Source organism: Lepisosteus oculatus, chromosome 3, assembly GCF_040954835.1.
Source record: "Lepisosteus oculatus isolate fLepOcu1 chromosome 3, fLepOcu1.hap2, whole genome shotgun sequence".
Lineage (NCBI taxonomy): Eukaryota > Metazoa > Chordata > Actinopteri > Semionotiformes > Lepisosteidae > Lepisosteus > Lepisosteus oculatus.
Window position 1 is genome coordinate 982,139 of NC_090698.1, and position 6,776 is coordinate 988,914.

Here is a 6,776-nt window from a genome sequence, read left to right on the forward strand (position 1 = left end):
CACACTCTAATTCACACTAACGCACACTAACACACTCTAATGCAAACTAGCACACTAACACACTCTAACACATACTAACACACAATGCACTCTAAAACACACTAGTGCACCCTAACACACACTAACACACTCTAACGCACACTAACACACACTAATGCTGTAACACACTCTACCACAGGTGTCACACACTGGAGTGGCTGTAGAAACCCCTACTGCTGGGCCTGACAGACGGACACACCCAGTGTCTGACTTGGGTCCCCAGCAGGAAGCTGCTGCACATTTCCTTCTCCCTTGACACAGGGAAGGAGGCTGCACACAGATCTGCTGTTTAATGTTCAAAACCACATCCACCCTGTGTGCCAGCACTTTGATGAGCCGCTTCCTACATTATGATATTTTTGGTTAAGTAATTGAAAAGCATTCCTACTCCTACTCTACATAACAGCCAAACACGTCACAGCAAAACACACGTTTCCTTCCCCTTGGTTTGAGCAGTAGTGACCAGCAGAGCTGGGCTGTGTAACGGCCCTCCAGGCCCAGCCTGCCAAGTCTCTCTCCACTGCTGCTCTGAAGGCGAATGAGTGAGACACTGCAAGGACAAAGCCCATGATGTTCACGCTGCCCGGACCCATCAGACGTGTGTGGTGTCAGACTCTAACGAGCTCACAGCGCACTCATCCTCTTCCCTGCTTGCCGTGATTGTGCTCCTCTGACAGTCAGCCGGCCTGGTGTGCGCCAGGGTCAGGGAGAGGTCAACGACCCTGACCCCACTGTTGCCGTGGAGACCCTGGCGCTGGCCGGCAGAGGCCTCGTACCCGAGAGACCGCCTGCGCGTCTCCAGACCGGGGATAAATATTAACAAGGCGGAAAGCTAACCGTCTGGCGGTGTCCTCTTCTTGGGCCTGGGAAAAAGGGAAATGAATATTCCACACGAGTGGTGTGAGTCAGCGCTGCTGCCTGGGTCTGTTTCATGAACCTGTCTTTAATGTGGGGGGCGGGGAGGAGTGGGTGCATGGTGATCACTTTCACAGTTGTTTTGCCCTCAGTGTCGATTATTCTGACTGACTATTATGACTGCTTTCCTGACACTGTGCAGAGATCTCTACAGAAGAGAGAGGGGCTCTGTCTGTTCTCCTGAGTCAGTGGTGCTTGATCCCGTCAGCCAGACAGCTCTCAGACACGCCCACACTTCAGAAAGATCCGCTCTACTGCTCCCCAGCTCCCCACAGGGCTCCGCTGCGCAGCTCCACTCGGACCACCAGCAAGGACACACAAGAGAGCAGTGGTGCCCAGTACTGTCCCCTTGTTGAGCTCACGCACGGAGCAGACCTGGAGCAGACCTGCTGTCCTGACAGGCTTGGCCTCGGGACAGAGAAGACCACTGCTGGTCATCTGAGGGACAGGAGCCGACTCCCCAAAGTCATCCCAGTGTCGACAGTCTTGTTGAACACAGGAGGGTCTGGATCGATCTGCCTGCTCGTATCGATCCTGATTCTCTCTTCCATATAGACCTCTCCCTCCCTGCGTCTTTGAACACATTTTGCGAATCCGTGTTTGAAGCTGGAAGCGAACAGAATTCCCAGACAGCCTTGCGACATGAAAGCAGCTCTGTCTTCCACAGAGGCTGGCGGTGGGCTCTGTTCGCCGCAGGTGTGTGAGAGAGAGGGGCCGCTGCTCTCGGGGTCAGAGCTGGAGGCTTTCATCTTTCATGCTCCGTCGTCACCTGACGCAGAGGGGTCAGCGCCCACCGCCAACTGCACTGTGTGGAAGAGCACAGCTCAGCACAGGCTGTGATCAAAGTGAGAGGTTTCGCTTATTGACCTGTTGATAGTCCTCAAGCATCCCTCCCTGCAGAAGAGAGACTGAAGAGGAGGAGACTGAAGGAAGAAAAAGATTTCTGGCTGTCCTGTGCGCGTGTGGCCACCAGGGGGCTCTGTGAGCCAGAGACAGATGGCTGAAGGTGAGGAGAGAGAAGCACAAAGGGCAGCTTTGAAGATCTGAAGGAGACTGGCTCTTTGAATAAGATGACTAATTAAAGATGCTCTCTGCTGATTAGCCTGTTTCCCACCACAAGGCCTCGACGCCCAGTGTCTGATGTCCAAGAGGAGGGTGTGGGGCTCAGAAAGCACAGCTGCTTCCTCCTTTCTGTGTCTCTTACCCTCCTGCACGGCTACTGCCCCTCCTCCTCCAGTGCAGAGGCAGGGACCCTGATCTGAGCTCTCAAACTCCTCACAGTCGCCTTTTCCACTGCAGATGCTCCACCACAGGGGGGTCACAGCGGGGACTGCAGAGGGGTAGGGTCAGCTGGGGGGGCAGAGGGGTAGGAAGGGCAGCAGGACTGACCACTCCGCACAGCCTGGAGAGAGCAGGGACCTTTTCTGAAGCAGCAGTTTTTAAAGTGATTAATGATTCATATTAAAATGAACCCACATCCTGTGTGGATCCTCAGTGACTCACTCCGAGATCCCCTTGCGTCAAGTAAAGGAAAAAACTCCTGCAGGTGCAGCATCTGAATTCCTATTACGACTCTGTATCCACCAGACAGTTTCGCCCTTGTTGGCTGACGATCGTCTCTGTCTCTTGTGGCCAGGACTCAAGACAGTCCACGCCCTCTCCAGTCTGCAGAGCGGTGCACGCCGGCTTCATGCACACAGCCAGCCCAGACCGTTCTGCTCTGACCGGCCTGAAGTGACCAGTGAGGCTTCCCTCTCTGCAGGACTCTCAACAAGCTCAGTGTGTCGCTGTTGCGCTGCTCTTGGCCTGCACCGGAGCCGTGCGAGCTCCCCCAACAAGGCCCAGAGCAGCTCTACCCTGTGCAGCTTCTCACTGCTCAGCTGACTGCGTGTGCCCAAGACCAGTCTCTGTGTCACAGGTCAAGAGCTCAGGTGTTTTTCCCCTGGTAGTAAATACAGCATCAAGAAGGACTTTTAACATCAACCTGTGAACCAGGTCCCAAAGATAAAGCTACAGCCCACGGAAAGAAGCCTAAAGAGAGCTGTGTTCAGCAGCACAGGAAAGAAAGGAACGTGTTAGAGCACAAACAGGAGTCTGTTGTGTCGCTTGACAGACAAAACACTGAAATATCGAGAAGCCCCAAGGAGCCACAGCGGCAGCTCACCGATGAGCCAAGGCAGTGCCGACTGGGAGCTGCAGGCGAAACCCAGGGAGGTTGCGTGTGACTGGTTTGCTGCGCCTCGCGTGCCCCCGCTGTCACGGCTGGTGGGAGGTTCTGGAGAAGGAAACGGGTCAGTGGCGGGTGTCCCTCGCAGCGCTGCTGCTCGGCTGTGCTGGCACCGGGACACGCCCCCCTGGCTGTTTGCTGTGAGTGAGCCCAGCAGTGGTGCTGCGGTTCCACAAGCCTGCAGCAGGAGGCAGTGTCTGACAGCCGTGCCCTGTGTGTGAACTCTGGCACAGGGAGCTGTCCATTTGCACAGTGGTGCTGACAGCAGCCAGGAGGAGCACAGGGGCTTTTATCACACCACTCCTCCCACGCAGAGCTGGAGAATAGCCAGCTCTGATGGCCCAAGAGGCAGAGAATTTCTATCCATGCATTTTTGTGGGGTTTATTTTCAGAATACAGTCCGATTTCTATCTGAATGATCTGTCCCTGCATTATTACACACACAGGACACACACAAAGCAAATATAGCCTTGGACACTGGTCTGAACCTGACACCATGTGAACCCAACATGCAAACTCCACACAAGAAGGTGTTGCATTCCAGAAGGCAAAAAAAAACGACTGTGTTGAAATTCAGTGTGTAATAGTGTAAGTAGTGTAATTGGATGGGATTTTGTAAAGAATTATTTTGCAATGGTAAATGAAGTATGAAAAGGTTTATTAGACCCGTTTCAAGGTAGTACTGATGTGTCAAACAGAATCCAGCCATGAAAGTGCCATTAAGACATGCAGCTTCGGCTGTATTGACATTTGTGAGCAGCATCTACTGCGACAGGAGCTGTTCCCATGAGACACAGGGAGGAGAACAGACCAAATCTGGTGGTCAGCAGCTGCTGCTTCTTGGAACTGAGCGGACAAACAGCGTCACACGCTGGACTCAGTCCAGGAAAAGCTGCTTTAACCACAGGCTGAGGAAGGAACTGTCCTCTTTCTGAAAATAAGCGTAGTATCAGTAGAACCATTGCAATCCTTATTGTAATGACTGCAATTAGTGGCATTTTCGTTTAATCGATTTATCTGTTTAGTACTTCACTGTTACAATTGCAAAGTCTAGCGGACTTTGTGTGTAATAGATGCTGGTCCCCCTAATCCGAATCATGTGAGGAGAAAGCTTATGTGTTTGCATATGACCTGGATATGTGGAAAATATGAAGAATAAAAGTAAAACGCATCTCATTTTTTCTGGAAACTGACAAGATGCTTTTTTGGTTTCGGCCTCAGCTGCTGTGCTGGGTGGACCGGCTCTGGCTCTCGGAAAAAGAAAGTCGAAAGTTCTGCAAAGACTTTCTGTTCTTTGCTGTCGCTGTTAATATTCCATGCTGGGCGCTTCAGAATTTGCCTGGAAATGCAAGGACGTTCCAGGGGGATTTTGGAAGTTTAGTCAATAGATGAGACAAAGACAAAACTCATCAACGTAATTTCCAGATTCAAGAGGAGAAAGAAAGGAGCTACAGATGCCCTCAAGAGCACATCGGTCCAGCTCCGATTACTAGCAATGCATCTGAGGGGAGCAGCAGAATCCATCGATTTTCTCTACTTGTATACGTGTGTCTTTGCCTTTTATTGGTGAAGGTTATAAAAAAATATTGTCAAATGAATTTTCCATGTTTGGAATAATACTACTAATAATAGTGATTCCTTACAATTATATAGTGCTTTTCTGGACACTCCACTCAAAGCGCTTTACAGGTAATGGGGATCCCCTCCACCACCACCAGTGTGCAGCCCCACCTGGATGATGCAACGGCAGCCATAGTGCACCAGAACGCTCACCACACACCAGCTCTCAGTGGGGAGGAGAGCAGAGTAATGTAGCCAATTCAGAGATGGGGATTATTAGGAGGCCATGATTGGTAAAGATCAGGGGAAAATGTGGCCAGGATGCTGGGGTGACACCCCTTCTTTTTTCCAGAAACGCTCTGGGATTTTTAATGAACACAGAGAGTCAGGACCTCAGTTTTTATGTCTCATCTGAAGGATGGTGCCATTTTACAGTATAGTGTCCCCGTCACTATACTGGGGCATTAGGACCCACATGGACCGCAGGGTGAGCGCCCCCTGCTGGCCCCATTAACACCTCTTCCAGCAACAACCTGAGTTTTTCCAGGAGTCTCCCAGCCAGGTACTGGCCACCCCACACTGCTGAGTTCCTGAGCACTGGTGCCCAGTGCAGGCTGGGGCAAATGCAAAGCCACAGTGTGTGTGTGTGGTTTCTTTCAGATTCCGGCACAGATGCTGAATTACTGAGAAAGCCGGAGAGGAAGAAAACTCCCTTTATTTCCATTCCCTTCTTCCTTCTGATTCAGGCTCACTGCGGTCAGGATTCCCCCCTATTTTTCACTGTTTGCTGTTTGGAGAGAACAAGCTGGAAGGATTGTGAAATGTTTTGCAGAGACTCTCTCCCTGAACTCACTCCCTTGTCCCCTGCAGACGTGTGCACATGGGGTCCATGCTACAGAAGAGGACTGCAGGCCTACAGAACTACAGTCGCAGTACCTGTCAAGAAGCCCAAACTACTTTTCAATGTGCCAATTTTTGGAAAAAACTCCAGACATGTTCACAGCCTCCAAAAAGTCATTTAGAAAGCTGCCTGTGAATTAACATAACAGGGTCAGAGTCGGCAATCAAACTGAGGGACAACACTCACTGCCACTCTGTTGGCAACCTGAAAGAGGAAACTCAGAGAACAAGGAAAGTCTGTGTCCAGAGCCCATGAGGTCGGAAATCATGACAAAAGACAAACAACAAAAAGAGACTCAAGCAGGATGTGGCGACAGAGGAGGACTCTCAACAGTGACTTCATCACCCTTCTGTCACACTTCCAGACTGCACCTGTGGCAGAGAGAGCAGATCAGCATCAAGACCCCTGCAGCTGAAGACACCTTTGACCATGCTAAACGCCTGCAATCTCCCAGGCAAAAACTCGGGCCTGTGCAAGACGCATGCTGCCTGCTCTCCCCTCCGCCTACAATACTGAATTTCTGCCAGGGGACTGGATTGAAGGGCACAGGAGAATTGTGAAAAGCAGAAATTTTTTCCTGAGGACTATGGAACGTTTTTTAGTTTCCAAAAGATTCTGTGTTTTTAAAAAGCCCTCTCTCTGGTGTTTTTGGAAAACTGATGTCTGTTTTGACATAGTCAGTGGCGTGATGTACCCTTTAAAATAAATTCCCTAGTCCTGGGATTTCACCCAGTTACAGCGAGTGTGCAGGTCTACTGGGCCAGATGCTATCAGAGCACACAGCTGTGGGTGGGAGGGCAGGAAAAGCAAGGTTATGCTCATTCCCCAGTCATCCAATCGCAGTCACGTCATCCTCAGTGCTGGCTGTGCATGTTTACAACCACTGCACAGAGTCCCTCTGTCTAACCCCTCTGCAGATACTGTACATCTCTCCCTCTGGGCAAGCTGGAGAATTCCTGGTTCTGTAGCTCGGTTTGTTTTTTGTTAACAGGGGCAGATTGCAGGATATTTCCATCTTCTAGGACTGGGACACAATCATCATGACTGTACATTTGTTAGATCTGAGCATGGAATGGAATGTGTGTTGTGCTTGAAATTTGATTATTTTTTAATGCTCAGGCTCATTCTTGTTTT